Source organism: Manis javanica, chromosome 3 (assembly GCF_040802235.1).
Source record: "Manis javanica isolate MJ-LG chromosome 3, MJ_LKY, whole genome shotgun sequence".
NCBI lineage: Eukaryota > Metazoa > Chordata > Mammalia > Pholidota > Manidae > Manis > Manis javanica.
The window spans coordinates 111915408-111936472 of NC_133158.1; positions in this window are offsets into that span (position 1 = coordinate 111915408).

Below are 21065 nucleotides of genomic sequence, written 5' to 3' on the forward strand. Positions count from 1 at the left end.
CCAAGAGCAGTCCTGTGAATGGTGAGAATCAGTGCCCTGGGGGTTCACCAAGGACAAGAATTTCAGAGCGAGCTGGAGCATCTGAGCTGAGAACTCTTGCCTCTAGCCTTGGCTTGCACGGCCACTGCGGCCAGACTGGGCCTGCAACAGGATCCTCTCTGGGTGCCCGGGGTTCACACCCAGAGTCTCTGGCAGGCAAGTATGACCCTCCCATGGAAAAGTTAAGAGATCCATAACTGGGCCCTTAGTTTATTCATGCAGTAACTTGAAAAGCAGGCACAGCCCTTGTTCTGAGGGAAAGTAAAGAGAATGCGGATAGGAATCAGTTTGGTTAACTTGTGGATTACCCCAACTCTTCACAACCAGCCATAGACAGCATCTTAGCAAGTGTTCAGTATCTGTACTCACTACATTCCTACTTTCCTTTCTGCCTCCCTTCCCTCAATGAATAGTGAACAATTTCTGCACTCCAATCTGGGGAGAAAAATAATAAGGATACAGGCCCTGCCCTTTCAGTAGTTTAGAATGTCCACTGTCTTTGCACTTTTTATGCTTGCTTATTAAATCATAAAGGGACTAAATGCAGTGGGAGGTGGGAGTGGAAGGAGGATAGAAATCTCACAAGCTGACAGCTGATTACTGTTACTGTGAAGACTAAATGTCATCAGGCATATTTAGGAAAATCAAAGGGATAAAAATCATTGGTCTTACTTTGACAGAAACTTCCCTTGGATGCCCTACAGGGTATAAACCAGACCATTTGAGTAGGCTGTACCCTCAGTCACACTGGGGTCAGCCATGTCAGCTACTGTTCTGTTGGACCTCCATCTTTCCTGTCAATGTGTGTCCATCCTGTGCTGCTCCACCCAGTGCGTTGGAGTCCTTGAAGCCTCTGTCCAGGGTTCTCTGGGCAAGCCCAATCAGCCAATGTCCATATGGCCAGACCTTCCTGATTTCCACCCCTCATGAACAAAAATGTTCCTGGGGTCCTGATGCTTCCCAAGATGACAACTAACTAGACAAATGAATCCATCTGTGGCTGATAATGACTATGGCTTTCTTGAGGTAATGTGTCACCCCTTGTACAAGTGAGTATTCTTGCAACTGAGGATGACTTTGTCTGACTGAAGTAGCGTAAGGAATTAGTAAAAGGCAATTGGGAGGCTCTAGACTCTCTGGGAAAGCTGAGGAACAGACTCAGGAAATGGGCAGGAACAGGGGATGCTCTGCAGGAGTTGGGACCACAGCCCAAATCGTGCCATAAACAGTGATTGTGAGGACATGAGTGCAGCCACCCTTTACTACTGGACACCACAGTTTGCACCACTGCTCCTGGTGGCTCTGGACATAGTCATTGCCACAGGCTTACTGCCTCTGCTGCCACCCACCCACTGCCAAATAAACGCTCTCCCAAATTCTGCTGCCTTGTGTCACTAGCTCTTGAGGCAGTCTGGAGTAAGTGGACCTGGCCTGTTGAACTTAGGTCACATGCCCCTGCCTGGCAGCAGAAAACAGTCTCTGCTTCCTATCAATACTCAAAAGGGGTGGAGTTCTCAAAACAGGAAGGGAAGTTCTATGTTGAGACGACGAAAAGAAAGACAAAGGCGCACCGCACCCTTCTAGGCAGCACATACATTTTAGCAGAGGACTCAGAGTGAGGGATTCGAGAATGAGGGAGGCTGCAGACAGGTCCTCACACCAGCATGGAGATAGTGCGGCCATCAGGCAGGCCTTTTGAAGCCCCCCAAGTCACACCGCGTAGCTCGCAAGCCACTCTACCTATTCTTAGGGCTTACCCTCGCAGAATGGCAAACAGATGACTTTAAGACAAAGCCCTACCCCTGCCTCTGGCAGTGGCTTCAGAGGAATATGGGCTTTTCTTAGTTGGTTAATACATTGCTAGGTCCAAAGGCTACTTCCCAGGTTTCTTCTAGTATGGTGAGAAGGGTGAGAAGAACAGGTGGGTTTCTGTCTCTAGTCCTGAGCTGGGGTCTCTCCAGCAAATTCTGTACCTTTCGTGCGGCTTTGCCCACCCTACCTCCACCTGCAGAAGGGTGCACTCTAGTGTCCACTCTGAGAGCACTGGGGGTGCACCCACAGAGCCTGTTCTCAAGAGTTCCCTGCAGGAACCAGAACAGTCTGCCTAAAGCTGCACATACAGCCAGATTGAGCACTAAGGAGCTCCTCTTCAGTGGGTGAGAAGTGGGGGTCACCCCCAATTGCCACATGCCAGACTATCAGGAGAATATTCAGAATCAAAGATAAGGAATATCCGAGGTTAGACTGTTCACACAAGTAACAATAATTCATGAGTAATGATTTTGAAAACCCAGTCATAAAACAAAAGCTTCAGGTTTTCTAGAGGTACAAAATAAGTTATTAGGAGTCAATTGATATTTTTAAGGACCCCTGTTGCAAGAAACTGGCTAAACTCTAATCCTTGGTTCATATCATTAGTCATCTTTGGTCATCATTGATCAGTACAGAGCCCACCTTTATTTATTTAACATGCCAGATATCTTCCATTTGCCTCTCCAGATCCGCTCCCCCTCCTTCTCTGCCCTGCCCTAGGAGGCTGATCTAATAGGCTCCTTCGCACTTTGCTTTGCAATGTTATTTGGCTAAGAAAGGGCCTGAACAGATCAGAGAGAAGGGGGAACGTGAGGTCAGGGTGTTTATTCTCCTGACTCTTCCCTGTGGATTTGTCTCAAACTGGCTGCTCTTAAAAGGTCACACTCCTTTAAAGGTGGCCCTTGCTATACAAACCTCTGCCTTGACATTCTAGGTACTACTCATTCCATGGGTCCCTCCACCCTGGGTCTAGGGATGGGTAAGAGCTCTGTCCCTAACAGCCCAGTGTAATTACATTATCCCTTATGGTCTTCCTTTCCCTGCCTGTCCCTTTGTAAACAGCCTCTTTATAAAGTCTCCTCCTTGAGTTATCTCACACTCACTCATCTGGTTCCTGCTGGGACCCAAAGTGATGCGCTTGATTATTTATTTAATAATACAGAGCCAGAGAGATCCCAGTACATGTATCAGAGAGCCACAGAAGGCTAAGAATGGAGTCAGAGGTTTAAAGGCAACACCCCCTCTCCATCCGGGCCCCTGCAGAGATGGTTTTCCCTATGACTCATTCTGGGTAGATGTGAGGAAGAAGCTGGACAGGAGTAAGATGGCACACCTCATCGTGTTACAGATATATTCCAAATTGGAGAGAGAGAAATTTCCAGCCTTAGAGAACTTTTTTAAAAGAATATGGGTGTTGTGATGTCATGAGGCCAAAGGAAAAAGAGTGGGGCTAGGAAAAAGGTGTTAGAAAGAAAAGAAAAAGAAAAATACTCTTCACTGACTAGTCATCTTCCACATCATCCTCATCAAGAATTACCAAGCATTTATTTTGTGCTAAGTACTTTACATGGATAATTTTACTTAATTGGGAAAACCCTATGCAGAGGACAGTTCAGATTTGCCCAAGACATACAGAACTGTGGGAAATACGTTAGCATTGAGCTGAAGAAAAAAAAGCTGCTTCAGCAACTCGATCATCTTTATAAAGTCTATCAAACCATCAACCCATAGCAGCCTATAGGTGGCTAGTGGTTGCGGAACAACCCATATTTGCTAATTAAATGGCATACATGGAGATATTCATATGGAGCATGGGTGAGGAAGTCCAGAGCAGTTGAAGGTCACTCATCTTTCTGAGGCTGTTTTGAAGGCAGTGGCAGGGCATTGGAGGTAATTTACAATAGAGGAATCACACTCAATTCCTTCCTTCGTGAGCCACACAGCTATTCCTGTTCAACAATCAAGACAAAAGGCTGATGCTAGAGGACTGTGGTTTTTCGCCATGGTTTTAAAGGTCCAGCGTGGAGTGAGGGGATTAATCAGGGAAAGAAACTCTGGCCCAGGGAGGATTGTTTCTGGGATAACCATCTGATTCAAGTTTTTGAAATGCAGAACCCAACTTTTTTTTTTTTTTGAGAGGGCATCTCTCATATTTATTGATCAAATGGTTGTCAACAACAATAAAATTCTGTATAGGGGACTCAATGCTCAATGCACAATCATTAATCAACCCCAACCCTAGTTCTCAACAGTCTCCAGTCTTCTGAAGCATAAGGAACAAATTCTTACATGGTGAACAAATTCTTACACAGTGAATAAGTTCTTACATGGTGAACAGTGCAAGGGCAGTCATCACAGAAACTTTCGAGAACCCAACTTTTATAGATGCATTGTTCTCTAGGAAGGAAATGAGGTTAAACATCAACAGACACAGTAGTCACTCAGACTTATAAGTTGTTAAAATCCTGACCCATTCACTCTTGGACCTCTGAGAGCTCAGGCCAAGTTCTTAGTAGGAGCATTACCATAGTAGACGAGGAGCAGCTAAACCCCAGAAAAGACAGGACTGCAATGCAAAAGCCTCAACATTCCAGATGGAGTCTGTCTCAAATACTCCTCAGGGCTCTACTGTTTGTCAGTGACAGTTCCCAAAGTTGCTTGTGTCTTTGACTTATATCCTTGACATGGCTTTTATTTTAATTGTCGCTCCTTTACATCAGTGCAGTGACTACCCTCAACAGCTTTTTGGCTGTTCTTGGTCCTGTGGTCATTCCTCAGGTGCTCATTCCTGCACTCCCACCACCTATAGATCCCTTAATATAGAAAATACGGAAAACTAGATTCCAAACTCTGTCATATTTAAAATTCATATAGCTGGACACAACAATCCTTCTCTCCACTTATTTTAAGGGTCTTTAGCTTATAAAGGACAACACAACAAACCATTTTACATATAAGAATATGCACACAAATATTGATACCACCTGAGTCCATGTCACAGTGATTAATCCTTAGTAACTTTAGACAGCAGCATCTCACATGTTGCTCAGACTGAGAGATGTTTCCTGCACAATCTCAAAATCTTACGAGAGGTTGCATTAGTAGGTCAGTTTGAAAATAGTCTTTCCCAGAGAACCAAAATAACATTATCTATGGTTTTACTGCTGAATTTTATCAAACATTTAGTGAAGACCTAATACCCATCCTCCTTAAAGTTTTCCAAAAAGTAGAACAGGAGGGAATACTCCCAAACTCATCCTACGAGGCCAGCATCACTCTAATACCAAAACCAGGCAAAGACACCACAAAAAAAGAAAATTACAGACCAATATCCCTGATGAACATAGATGCAAAAATACTCAACAAAATATTAGCAAACCAAATTCAAAAATACATCAAAAAGATTATCCATCATGATCAAGTGGGATTTATCCCAGGGATACAAGGATGGTACAACATTTGAAAATCCATCAACATCATACACTACATCAACAAAAAGAAGGACCAAAACCACATGATCATCTCCACGGATGCTGAAAAAGCATTAGACAAAATTCAACATCCATTCATGATAAAAACTCTCAACAAGATGGGTATAGAGGGCAAGTACCTCAACATAATGAAGACCATGTATGACAAACCCACAGCCAACATTATACTTAACAGCAAGGAGCTGAAAGCTTTTTCTTTAAGATTGGGAACAAGACAGGGATTCCCCCCCTCTCCCCACTTTTATTCAACATAGTTATGGAGGTCCTAGCCATGGCAATCAGACAACACAAAGAAATAAAAGGCATCCAGATTGGCAAGGAAGAAGTCAAACTCTCCCTGTTTGCAGATGACATGATACTGTACATAGAAAACCCTAAAGAATCCACTCCAAAACCACTAGAACTAATATCTGAATTCAGCAAAGTTTCAGGATACAAAATTAACACACAGAAATCTGTTGCTTTCCTATACACTAACAATGAACTAGCAGAAAGAGAAATCAGGAAAACAATTCCATTCACAATTGCATCAAAAAGAATAAAATACCTAGGAATAAACCTAACCAAGGAAGTGAAAGACCTATACCCTGAAAACTACAGGACACTCTTAAGAGAAATTAAAGAGGACACTACTAAATGGAAATTCATCCCATGCTCTTGGGTAGGAAGAGTTAAGATTGTCAAAATGGCCATCCTGCCCAAAGCAATCTACAGATTCAATGCAATACCTATCAAAATACCTACAGCATTCTTCAAAAAACTGGAGCAAATAGTTCTAAAATTCATATGGAATGACAAAAGACCCTGAATAGCCAAGGTAATCCTGAGAAGGAAGAATAAAGCAGGGGGAATTATGCTCCCTGACTTCAAGCTCTACTACAAAGCCACAGTAATCAAGACAGTTTGGTACTGACACAAGAACAGAACCATAGACCAGTGGAACAGAATGGAGAGTCCAGATATAAACCCAACCATATATGGTCAATTAATATATGATAAAGGAGCCATAGATATGCAATGGGGAAATGACAGCCTCTTCAACAACTGGTGTTGGCAAAACTGGACAGCTACATGCAAGAGAATGAAACTGGATTATTGTTTAACCCCATACACAAAAGTAAACTCAGAATGGATAAAGAACTGAATGTAAGTCATGAAACCATAAAACTCTTAGAAAAAAATATAGGCAAAACTCTCTTGGATATAAACATGAGCGACTTCTTCATGAACTATATATCCCTTGGCAAGGAAAACAAAAGCAAAAATGAACAAGTGGGACTATATCAAACTAAAAAGCTTCTGTACAGCAAAGGATACCATCAGCAGAACAAAAAGACAGCCTTCAGTATGGGAGAGTATATTCATAAATGATATATTCGATAAGGGGTTGACATCCAAATTATACAAAGAGCTCATGCACCTCAACAAACACAAAGCAAATAACCCAATTAAACAATGGGCAGAGGAGCTGAACAGACACTTCTACAAAGAAGAAATTCAGATGGCCAACAGACACATGAAAAGATGATACACATCGCTAATCCTCAGACAAATGCAAATTAAAACCACAATGAGATATCACCTCACACCAGTTAGGATGGCCAACATCCAAAAGACAAACAACAGCAAATGTTGGTGAGGTTGTGGAGAAAGGGGAACCCTCCTACACTGCTGGTAGGAATGTAAACTAGTTCAACCATTGTGGAAAGCAGTATGGAGGTTCCTCAAAAATCTCAAAATAGAAATACCATTTGACCCAGGAATTCCACTTCTAGGAATTTACCATAAGAATGCATCAGCCCAGTTTGAAAAAGACAGATGCACCTCTATGTTTATCACAGCACTATTTACAATAGCCAAGAAATGGAAGCAACCTAATTGTCCATCAGTAGATGGATGAATAAATAATATGTGGTACACATACATAATGGAATATTAGTCAGCCATAAGAAGAAAACAAATCCTACCATTTGCAACAACATGGATGGAACTAGAGAGTATTATGCTCAGTGAAATAAGCAGGTGGAGAAAGACAGGTATTGTATGATTTCACTCATCTGTGGAGTATAAGAACAAAGCAAAAACTGAAGGAACGAAAACAGCAGCAAACTCACAGAACCCAAGAATGGACTAACAGTTACCAAAGGGAAAGGGACTGGGGAGAATGGGTGGGAAGGGAGGGATACGGGGGAAAAAGGGGCATTATGATTAGAACACATAATGTAGTGGTGGTGGGGACACGAGAAAGGCAGTATAGCACAGAGAAGACAAGTAATGACTCTTTAGCATCTTACTCCGCTGATGGACAGTGACTGAAATGGGGCATGTGGGGTGGACTTGATAATAGGGGGAGTCTAGTAACCATAATATTGTTCAAGTAATTGTACATTAATGATATAAAAAAACCAACAGCATTATCTCAGAGGAGGACATGGAGAAAGTATGTAGCCAAACCAAATTTAAATGGGGATAAACTTGGCTTGAACTCTGGAGTGGCCTGAACCGTGCAACCTCTGTGGGGCTTCTGAGGCTGCTAGGGGAAAGTGGGGCCAGCATGGGGAAGGCACAAGAGTGAGCAGGAGGTCATGCTTTCTAGAGGGTGGATGTGTTTCTTTCTTTTCCGGCTACTGTTATCAGTGTGGTGAACACAACCCTCCAGCTGAGTGCCCTGGGGAGGAAGCCCAGAACTTCCTGTTGTCTTACCATTGTGGCAAAATGCAAGTTAAAAATAAAGAAGAAGGGGGGAAAAGTGGCAATCTCCTCTGGCTAGATCAGGGATGCCAGGCTCCAGGAGGAAATCCAGCTCTATTTTTCCTGGAGATGTAGAGGAAAGGGTCATGTCTCAGATACCAGCTGCTTCTCAAACCAATCAGGGTCAGAAATAACCCCTCTATATAAAAAGGAAAAACATTTTTTAAATACAACAAAATAGACAACAAAATTGAAGACCTTAAAAGGAAGAATAATAAAATGTGTGTAGGGAGATATTGCCAAAGAAATATAACCAGGGCATGCTTAATGCTATGAAAATCCTTCTGTTTTTGAGGCTCTACCCAAGGTTTGTAATGTTGGGAAATATCATTTTAATATCGGAATCTGGTTTGTTTGGGGGCTACAAGCATCTTAGCTATCTAAGAGATATTTCATGAGATTTAGCTGAAATATCCTAACCCCTGGGGAGTAGACTGGTGATACCAACAGGTCACCATCTATTTATTTATATCACTTATTAACTTATCACTTAGCAAAATAGCTTATCCTTGCCTTGCTTATTACTGGCCAACTTCATTCTTATATTCTTTAAAACGTTAGTTTTATCCACTGAACTATTCTACTTTTTTTTTTTCGAGAGGGCATCTCTCATATTTATTGATCAAATGTTTGTTAACAACAATAAAATTCTGTACAGGGGACTCAATGCACAATCATTAATCAACCCCAAGCCTAATTCTCGTCAGTCTCCAATCTTCTGAAGCATAATGAACAAGTTCTTACATGGTGAACAAGGAACAAGTTCTTACACAGTGAATAAGTTCTTACATGGTGAACAGTGCAAGGGCAGTCATGTCACAGAAACTTTCGGTTTTGATTCCGCATCATGAACTATGAACAATCAAGTCATATATGATTATCCATTTGATTTTTATACTTGATTTATATGTGAATTCCACATTTCTCCCATATATATATATATATATATATATATATATATATATTTTTTTTTTTTTACTAAAATGCTGAAGTGGTAGGTAGATACAAGATAAAGGTAGAAAACATAATTTAGTGCTGTAAGAGGGCAAATGTAGATGATCAGGTCTGTGCCTATAGACTAAGTATTAATCCAAGCTAGACAAGGGCAACAAAACATCCACGGATGCAGAAGATTTCTCTCAAAACAGAGGGGGTGAGGTTCTAAGCCTCACCCCTGTTGATCCCCAATTTCTCACCTGATGGCCCCCCTGCAACTGTGCCTGTCTTAGGTTGTTCCTCCCTTGAGGAATCTTACCCATCTCTGGCTAACCAGTCATCTTCCGGGGCCATACAGGGAAATGTAAAGTTGGTAAGTGAGAGAGAAGCAATATTGTTTGAAAAGGTCAGCTTTTTACTTCTTTGCAGATTTATGCCCTGTGGCTTCTATGCCCAGCATTTGTCTTGAGGTATCTTTACCACTTGGAAGAATTATGATACTCGGTAATTTTCTATATGAGGCACGGATTCTACTAAGGGGTCGTAATTAGGAAGGAAGAAGAAAAGCTATAGAAGTAGCAGAGGGAAGAAAACATGGGTAGATTGATTATTTCTTTGACATATCTTCTTGTAGAGTAACATAAACATGTATAGGTTTTAACAAACTACTAATTAAATTGCATACACACATTAACAGAATAGGAATACAGCTACATAACAAAAGCAGACCTACAATTACCAGCCATATACAGTCAAACCAAGAAAACCAGTTAGGTACCCTAGGCATTTGTGAAAACTTATCAATGATATGATGGATATTGTCTAACTGAATTTGAATAGTTTGAGAAAAATCAGACAAATTAAAACAACACATTCCTGGGAACTGTTCACATCCCATATATTCTTTTAATAGTAGATAGTCTATAGTCACATGATTTTGGAGCACTGCAACTTCTTGCACTTCTCCTAATTCTTGGTTGAGTTCCGACAGTATAGATCCAGTCAAATTTGTTGTTTTACTGTATGCACAGACCGGCTTAGATATCTCCTTCTTAATTCCAATGGCAAGTCCAGGAACTGGTGGGATGAATGCAGCTACAACTGCAACAGCGCCAGGATCTTTGTTGAAGTTTTTTGATGCTCATCTTCTGGAATGACTCTTTCAGAGGATGTTGATGTTGGAAGTTCTTCTTCAAATCATATCTTAATTCGTTTTCTGGGTAGCCAAATTAGGCTTTGATCCTGTGTATAAATACAAACAAACCCTTTGCCCACACTTTGATATGACCTTTATACCACTGTGAAGAACCTATTGGGGATCACCACACAGGAACTGCTTTTTTTTTAAGAGAAAGGAATATTATCAGAAAAATGTACTTCCATAGCTGATCATCCGACACCCTTTAAAAGATCAAAATTAAGGATATGTAAAGCATGCATTAATCGTTGATTTGCAGTTAGTTTTATCCTATCAGGGAGTAATCCCCCTTTTCTTTTTTTTTTTTGTTATCATTAATCTACAATTACATGAAGAATATTATGTTTACTAGGCTCTCCCCTACACCAAGTCCCCCCAACAAACCCCATTACAGTCACTGTCCGTCAGCAGAGCAAAATGTTGTAGAATCACTACTTTGTCTTCTCTGTGTTGCACAGCCCTCCCCTTTCCAACCCCTTAACTTTTTATGTGTAGTTTCTTCATCTATCCTGATGCACATATCCAAATGGCATTAAAATTCATGTGAAGCTGGAACTTAGGTAAAGGCCTATGTGTCTTTGTTTTATATTGGGCAATTAGTTTCTCTAGATCTATTAAACTAACCCATTCTCTAGATCTATTAAATAAATTGATTTTGCTCAATAGTTTATCATGGCTCACTCATATGCTGCAATGTGTTCTTATTTCTACCCAATCCACAAAATGTTAAAGCTTTTTTCACACCAGGATCATTTAAGCTTTCAATTCCTGGGTTGTATTTGCACAGTTTTTCCTTTCTTAGCAAACACTTGCATATATTGGTTCTTATAATACTTTAGTAGAATTTGTAGCCATTTTTGCAATTAATGACAGGTTTATATGTTTTTTTTCACAGAAAGAAAAGAAAACTCAATTCAACTTCTGTTAGAATATTCCCCACTCTGAAGGACACCAGCTGACGGAAGCGAGCACATCCCTCTGCAGACATTCTGCATTTTGGGTTGTTGCTTGACACTTATGTCTTTTTTCTGAAATGATACATTTTGCAGAATACTTGACAGCCTTTCATAAAAATCAGTTCAGAAGATAAGTTCCATAGTTGGATCTTCTGGTAAAGAAGAGTGAAGTAGCGGAGAAAACAGTGTAGCACAGCGAAGGCAAACAGTGAGTCTGTGGCATCTTACTACACTGATGGACAGTGACTGCATTGGGGTATGGGTAGGGACTTGATAATATGGGTAAATGTAGTAACCACATTGTTTTTCATGTGAAACCTTCATAAGAGTGTATATCAACAATACCTTAATTAAAAAAAAAGAGGAGTGAAGTAGAAAAATGTTAACTTTAGAAACAAAGCTGGGTGTAACAAAAAAAAATGAATCTCAGATGACGCAAGCCGCAAAGACAGCTATACCTCTCAGCTGGTCACCAGGCCTGTCGGGCAGCCAGTATTTGCCTGTTAGGAAAACTAGGATATCAGTTGGTGATGCCAAAGTTACTTGCATTTCAAGGGGAAAGCATGACATTTTTGAAAAGTTAGAAAGTGGGAGGAAGTCTCCTTTTCTAATTGACAGTTATGATCAAAGTGGAATTTTTGTTGTTTTATCTCTCAAAGGAAGGATGTTCTGTGATGTGAAACACAGGCAACAGAGGAAGATAATACTGTTAAAAGAGATCTAGTTCAAGAAAGCCATGGTTGACTTGAAAAGTTTTGTCAGTTTTTCAGTAGGACAAATTAATTGTAAAAATAAAGATGAAAATGGGGAAGAATGTACAAGTATTTGAATTCATAAAGACAGTTTCACTTAGAAATGAAAGAACTCTGTATAAAGAATGTGTTCACAGACAAGAAATTGGCATTTTTGAAGTCAGTGCCTGGAATATAATCCCGTGTGTGAAAGGAGTGAAAGTATCAGGTCTTTCCAAAAGTGCTTTATTTACTTTTGGCTGCTGCTATTTTTACTGAGGTTCCTGAGAGCGGGGATACTTGGTAACAATTCAGCTTCTCTGGTTTTTTTGTGGTCTCCCATTCCCTGCCCACCAAGAGGTAGAACATCTTTGTACTTTTTAAATTTATTCAGACCAATGGTGAAATCTTTTAACAACTGGATTTAATTTTTCTTTTGATAGCTACTAATTTGAGTAGACTTCCATTTTTGTCATTTAAGATCTTGTAAGTAGGTACAACTTGCTCCTCAGGCTTCAAAGGAAGAATATTGCTAATACTTCTTTAATTATTTGCGAAGTTCAGCCTTTGGTAGCTGGCATTGAATTCCTCTGGGTCGTCACTGAATTTATCATCTTTTCCCTTGATTTCATTGTTTCTTCCCCCCAGTTTGTGCCCACTCACCTCTACCCTCTGATTTTTAGATGTTCTTCTCAGGTGTATTTTTGTGAATTCATAACCAAATATTACTTCTTTGGGGGGAGCTTAAGTTTCTAATATTGATTATCTTTTTGCCCTACAAATGTTAAGTCCCGGCACCATTGCAAAATGTTGCACTAACTGTTTATTTTTGTATTTTGTGTGCAGTTTTTACCACTGAATCACTTAGGAAGCTGTACTGCTCTTGCATGGTCCCCAAGAGGGTGACTGCCATGGCTCATTTGTTAAGACTTAACTGGCACCTGAACTTTCAGGTCAGTGAGGTTTGTTCATTTTCGGAGGATAATTTCAGTTTGAGTTGGTAGTCGAAACTACTAGGTTCTCATGTTACTGGGTTTCAGAATTAAATTCTAGATTCTGCTTAGTTTTTGGTGGTGGCTAACAGTGCTTATCACTCCGTTTTTCCTTCTCATCAGGGTTGCAGGATATATCTAAGGGATACTGACCAGGAACCTCCCTCTTAATGCCCTTAAAAATGGGCTGGAATTCCCCTCTGCCACAAATCAACTGACAGCAACTCAGGAGGACTGGGCAAGAGGAAGGTTAGAAGTCACCAAGCATGACAAAGGGTGCTCTGCTGGAGAACTGCCCACGGCTTTCTTGGTATCAGTCAACTGGTGCTTTAAAAAAAACAGCTTCATCACTCCACCCACATCCTCAAATCTGATGCCTAATCAGGGAATTATAGCTCAGAGTCTTCCTTATGACTTCAATATCACAGACCCTTTAGATTTGTTAACTTTTAAGAATATTGATTCATTTTCTTGGGGCTTATTTCAAGTCCAAATGCACAGAAATACCTTACTCCTTATTCCATGCCCATCAGTGTTCTACAATGAGGGAATGGGCACAGATCTCTAAAACACTCACTCATTCAGCAAATATTTATTGAAACCCTGCAATGTGCCAAGCACTACTTAGCTCTATTAATACACACAAAGCTATTTTTCTTCTTGATTGCCACTTATAATTACTTTTTTTCACTTTCATCTTCCAGACCTCGTGCTGTTCTTGACTCTCCTCAGTATTCTTGAGAGCTGAGTATTGAAATACTGTGGTTAGTAGAAGGGTGAGGTACTCCTTGCTATATTTGGGCAATTATAAAAATGGTGTGTCACATGTGTAATATAAGCTCTTTTCTGTGTCATCAGTTTTCTTAATTTAATGTGCTCCTCAGAGAGGAAACAGTTTCTGTTCCTGTGTCAACCATGTAGTTGCCACGTGATACAAATGTACACAATGGCCCCTTTATATTCTTGATCCTGAGGCTGGGTGACACAAAAGAACATCAATCCTTCACAGGCCCAGTCATCCAAAATATATTTTAGTCCAAGCTCTGAGGTCCAGAATCTAAAAGAAACTAGAAAAGAAGTCAAGTAATATTGGCTTGAACCCTGGTACCAGTCTATTTACCGTCTATGTAAACTGCCTATTTAGAGTGCTTTTAAATCCTTTCTTTATTCTTCCCTGCTTTGCTCTGTATCTATCCATACTAATGTAAAGAACTGATTAAATACATAAATAAATGGAGAAGAAGAGGCAAATATTCCTTACAGAAGGGGTCAAAATACTGCATATAGATACTCCCAACTGTAAGAAGTGAGGCTTGCTTTTGCGGGTGGGCTGGACTTAGTGACTAACTTCCAAAGACTAGAGTATAGGGAGGGAAACAGGAACTTTATAGTGGAAAACACCAGCAGATATGACTTTAACCAAGTGATCTAGGTTAACATCACCAGGGGATGTCATGTGGATATTTTATACCCCTTGATAAGACCTGATGAGATGGACACATCACCTTTGTGGTATTCTTTCCAAAAACCCAGAACCCCAGTCTAACTATGAGAAAAGCATAAGATAAACCCAATTTGAGTGATATTATATAAAATCTGACCACTACTGCTCAAAACTGTCAAGATTATGAAAAAAAAGAAAATAGTAACTAAGAAACTAGTAACTAAACACAATGTAGTGTCTTGGGTTGAATCCTGAAGCAATGGTCATCAGTGAAAAACATCTGGTGGAATATGAGTCTGGACTTCAGCTAATAGTAATGTACTTCAGCTAATAGTTCTTAGTTTTGACAAGGGGAAACAAATTAGGAGGGAGGGGCATAGGAACTTTCTTTTTTTTATTTTTTATTTTGGAATCATTAATATACACTTACATGAGCAACACTGTGGTTACTAGATTCCCTCCATTATCAAGTCCCCCCAACAAACCCCATTGCAGTCACTGTCTATCAGTGTAGTAAGATCCTATAGAATCACTACTTGTCTTCTCTGTGTTATACTGCTTTTCCCGTGTCCCCCTTCCCCGCTACATTGTGTGTGCTAATCGTAATGCCCCTTTTTCCCCTTATCCCTCTCTTTCCACCCACCCTCCCAGCGTCTTTCCCTTTGGTAACTCTTAGTCCATTCTTAGGTTCTGTGAATCTGCTGCTGTTTTGTTCCTTCAGTTTTTGCTTTGTTCAGAATACTCCACAGATGAGTGAAACCATTTGATACTTGTCTTTCTCCACCTGGCTTATTTCACTGAGCATAATACCCTCTAGTTCCATCCATGTTGTTGCAAATGGTAGGATTTGTTTTCTTCTTATGGCTGAATAATATTCCATTGTGTATATGTATCACATCTTCTTTATCCATTCATCTACTGATGGACACTTAGGTTGCTTCCATTTCTTGGCTATTGTAAATAGTGCTGCGATAAACATAGGGGTGCATCTGTCTTTTTCAAACTGGGCTGCTACATTCTTAGGGTAAATTCTTAGGAGTGGAATTCCTGGATCAAATGGTATTTCTATTTTTAGTTTTTTGAGGAAGCTGGGCTTGGGAATTTTCTGTACTCCTTGCAACTTTTCCATAAATTTATTATTCTAAAATAAAAAGCTTATTTAAAAAAATTCCTAGCAAAACTGGTCAAGAGTATAAAACACAAATTATAACTATCAGCAATGAAAACAAGAATATCACTGAAGATCCTACAACATCAAAAAGATAAGATGACATGACTATCTTTGTACAATAAATTTAACGCTTTTGATGAAATTAACAAATCCTTGAAAAATACAAGTAAATAAAACTGATACAAGAAAGAAAAAATATGAATAGTCCTACAAATTGAATCTGTAATTAATATCTTTCCATAAAAGAAAATTCCATGTCCAGATGGCCTCACTAATGAGTTACTCAAAATATTTAAGAATCAATATCAATATTGTTCAAATACTTTCAGAGAGTAGAGAAAAGGAGAGTACTTTCCAACTAGTTTTATGATGCAAGATAATCCTGATGATGAAAAAGAAAAATTACATTACAAAAAAAATTAAATTATTAGACAATATCTTTAATGAACCTATAAATAATCCAACCAAAATATTAGCAAATCAAATCCAGCAATATACAAAAAATGTATCACAGTTTGAATCAATAATACCAGGTTTATTTCAGTAATGCAAGATTAGCATAAAATGTGAAAATCAGAGTAAATTTTTACATTAAAGACTAAAGGAAAATAACCATGTATTCATTTCAGTATATAAAAAATTTTTGACAGAATTCAATGCCTGTTAATGATAAAATACTCAGCAAACCAATAATTGAGATCAATCCTTTTACTATAATAAATGTGATCCATCTATTAAAAGCCCATAGGTATCATCATACTTAATATTGAACACTTTCCCCCTGATATAAAAAATGTGACTGGTTGGCAGTACTCAGTATTGTACAAGAGGTTCTAGTAATTGCTACAAATCAAGGGCCAAAAGACATAAAAATTGGAAATAAATAAAACTGTCATTATTCATAGATGATGATAATATACATAGGAAATATAAAAGAATCTGCAAATAAACTATTAGGATTCATAAATGAATTAAAGAAGGTTGCTAGATAGAAGATCAATATCCAAAAACCAACTATTTTTCTATATGCTTCTACAATCAGTTACAGAACTATCTTTCTATATGATTCTATAATCAATTAGAGAAAGATGTGCAAAGCTATATACTGAATACTACAAAACACTGCTAAGAGAAATTAAAGACAATATATCATTGGAGAAATATACAGTGTTCATGGATTAGACACTGATATTGCTAAACTGTCAAATCTCTCCAAATGATCTATAGATTCAATTAGATCCCAATCAAAATTCCAGCAAAATTTTTTTGTAGAAATTGATCAGAAGATTCTAAAATTTATATGGAAGGACCTAGAAGTGTAAAGATGTATTCAAGAAGAACAAAGTTGGAGGAGTTACATTACTTGATCTCAAGACTACATATAAAGTTATAGTTAATCAGACCACAGTGTATGGGAGTATACATGGAAGAGAATAGAGTTCAGAAATGAATGCAACACATATGCAGTCATTTGATGTATGACAAAGGTACCACTAAAATTCAATGGGCAAAGGAAAGTCTTGTCAATAAATGGGACTACAGCAATTGGATATTATCACAAAAAAAGATCTTGCATCCTCTATCTCACAGCATATACAATACTTAATTTGAAATTGATCGTAGATCTGTACACTAAAACTAAAACAATAAAATTTGTATGAGAAAAGAGCATAGCTCATCACTTTGGGGTAGGTAGAGATTTTTTAGGCAGGACACACAGGGCAATACACTAAAGAAAAACACTGATGCTTTAGATTGATTAAGACTGCTCATCAAAGACACTATTAAGACAGTGAAAAATCAAGCCTTGTACACGAAATTAGTCAACAAAGAATCATTATCAATCATATAAAGAACTTCTACAAGTCTATAAGAAAGAAAAACAACCTAATTTTTTTAATGGACAAAAGACACAAACAGAATTTCACAAGAGGATACCCCTAAAGGAGTCCACCAGAAGACATGTACAAGAACATTTCTAGCAGTTTTATGCATAATACCTGAACACTGACAACAACATAAAAGTCCATCAACAGTGGGCTGGATAAGCAAATTGTGATATGCTTATAAAATCCAATAACACACAACAATATAAAAATGAATTACTGTTACAAGCCAGTGAATTAATCTCACCACCCTAGGTTGAGTAAAGAAATGAGGATGCCAAAGAGTTCATTCTGTTTGATTCAATTATGTTCAAGAAAAGATGGAAACAATCTGTGGACATTAAGCACATAAAAAGATGCTCAAATAAGGAAAGTGCAATTGCATCCACAATAATTTACTAACACCCATTCACTACAATGGTTCAAATTTAAAAGACTGGTAACAGCAACTGTTAATGAATATATGAAACAATATATATCCATTGCTGATGGGAATATAAATTTACACAGCTTTGGGAAATTGTAGGTTAGCATGTACTAAACTATATATGCTTATCCTATAACCCAGAAGTTCCATTCCTAGTATACATCCAAGGGAAATGAGTCCACCAAAAGACATGTACAAGAACATTGCTAGCAGTTTCATTCATAATACCTGAACACTGACAACAACATAAGAGTCCATCAACAGTGGGCTGGATAAGCAAATTTTGATATGCTTATAAAATGCAATAACACACAATATAAAAATGAATTACTGTTACAAGCTGGTGAATTAATCTCACCATCCTAGGTTGAGTAAAGAAATGGGGATGCCAAAGAGTTCATACTGCTTGATTCAAGTATGTTCAAGAAAAGGTGGAAACAATCTGTGGTGGTAGAAGCCAAGAGTAGTTAGAACTTTGAAGGATTGGGTGTTGACAAGGAAGGGTATGAGGGAGCTTTTCTAGGGTGTGAGATGTGCTATAGTGCAATTTTGGTTGTTTTGCATGGGTGTATACATATGTAAACATCCATTGAACTATACATTTAAAATTAATGCACTTTGTTGTACTTCAGCAAATTAAAAGAACTATGGAACAACAATAGTAACCAACCTAGACAATAATAACAATGTAGACAACAGACGACAAAAGTCTGGACCAAAGCAATGAATGTAGAGATGAATGTTGGTTGCATAATTTTGCATTGACTCTTTAGGACTTGTAAAATCAATAGACATCTTCTTAGAAAGAAAGAAAAGTATAAAATAGCCACCCCATAATGACTAAATACATTTCTTTTCAATTTTATTTTAAGAGAGAATGTTGCTTTAAACATTTGATGTAAACTTTTTTTCAGTAAGTGAATTACCGAAGTGTTACAACACCTAACAGGAGAACTTGCCAAGGGGCTTATTAGTTAATTAACTAACACACATGCTACTCCCTGTGAGAAAGCAAAAAAAAGAAAAGGAGCTGCAGGAAATAGGTCTCTGAATAATGAAAAGGAGGGAGTGGTGAACCTCCAGCGCATGGTAAATTCTGGAGTGAGGATGTAGCTGATTATCCCCCCCCTGTACTTTTCCTTCATGGAAGAAGGAACAAGGTACAGATGTATTTGCGGAGGGGCTTTTCTCCGAAAAAGGGTATAAACAAAATATTTTGAACCAACCTAAGGTATGGGGCTGTTCATAATTATTAGGTCTGTTTGGTGAATAACAGATGAGATCCCTAGGTCTCGGGACCCACAACCTTGCTACTACAATGAAAGCAAGTCTCAGCCTGAATGTGGCCACACACACGTCATGTTTATTATTGTGCAGGGATAGAAACAGTCTTAAAACTGAGGAACTTGATAAAGCTCCAGGTCTCTGTAGGAACCCCATTTCACTTGAAACAAATGAAACTGTTCATCTCCCATGAGGATTCAGCAACCATCTTGTCAAATTTAAAGGGCCAAGGCTCTTCTGAATGAGTGGCTGGCTTACAGGACCATTTAGGAGACAAGCCCACAGAGGCATTCTACAGGGTGTGGGCCACCTGTGACCCCGACCACGCAATGGCAAAAATGCTCTTCAATTTTTCCAGAGAATCCACACATCTTGACATACTACTAATTGCACTAGTGAAACATTTCTAACATCCATTACGCTAGTTAAGAAGACCTCTGGTGTCAACTGGACAAAGAAATACTGGAAGCATTTGATAATGGGCTTTGCTCATCACCTTTGGATTATGCATTCCTGCTTAGGACATTGAGCCATCCTTAACTTGTAGATAAATCTAATTCACACACACACATTTACATCACTGTGATTCTGCCGAAGTCTGTAAGGTAAATTAGAGACAACAGAATAGAGGCTGTCATAGATAGGATTTCTTAACTGAGGGACATAAGGCCAAGCTTAGTGGAGGGGAACAAGGCTCTCTCTGACATTGCACATGGGGATAAAAGGACTATGAATGATGACAATTGGGAAAGAGAGAAAACAGGAAAAAAAGCAGACAGTTATAGTAATGTTTTTTAAAGTTTTCTTAATTTATTGTCATTAATAAAAGGGATTGTAAAATTGAAAAACAGAAAAAAAAAAACTGTGGAAATCAGTTACAAACTCAGGTGAGCTCCAGAAGAGCTTTCTGCATGAATTATTGAAGCAAGTGTTCAAATCCTACCTCTGCCACTCACACTATGCTAGTTTGCCTACTGTGCACTTCATTCTGCTTGAACCCCCTCATCTACATAATAGTAACAGTAATGCCTCAGGGAAGAAGTGCTCTGAAAAGAACCCCAAACCCAGCAGGTTCAAATAGCTGACACGGACACACTCCTGTCCCCTGGTGGCAATTTTTAGAACTGTGGGTAGTGGTAAGGGCAAAAATAAAACTGTCAAACAAAACTCATAAGATGCCTTCTTGTAATACACACTAACTTTTGAATTGTTAATTTTCTTCCCTCCTGAGTGCTTTTTCCCTCCTACTACTGTCAGTAGTCGAAGCACACACTGCAGAAAATGTCAGGAGTCATCTAACTACCCAGAGGGATTGTAGTATATTTGTTTCCATTTGCATTTTTTCTTCTCCACTGGATCGCATGGATTTGTAAAGCATGTCCAGATTTCTATGTACATACCCCAGCAGTTAACCTTGCTGTAATTTAGTTCCTGCTTAAGCTTAATCTATAGTCAAAACTAATCTAAGAAAAAGGAACAATAGGTGCTGCATCTTGGAATCTGGTGCAAGTCATCAGCAGTGTGACAAAGACTGCAAACAGTTGACTGCAAACAGTTCTAGGCAAGCAGTTCGCATGATCCTTTCTGAAGCAACCCAGATAAGGAACACACCGTGAGACCCAAGTGGCCGGATGACTTGATGAGACGTAATAAGAGAAACTTTAAGAGGTGATTAGCTTTCAATTGTTCAGCTTGATGAAAAAAATTCATCTTATAATCATTAATCAATGCCAGTCTTTTTGCTTGCTGTAACTTAATAAAAGCACAGGGGAGTGCTGACTTGGTGCTTAATCTTCCGAGAAAATCTAAGCCCTCTGGCTTAAAACATCATTCTGACTCGGTTTCTCATTTTCATGATCCCCCGACTGCAACATCTCTATCCATGTGGAGTGTATGTGTGTCATTAGCATGGCCTTTTTAGGAGATGTGACCACAAAGTCAAACAAA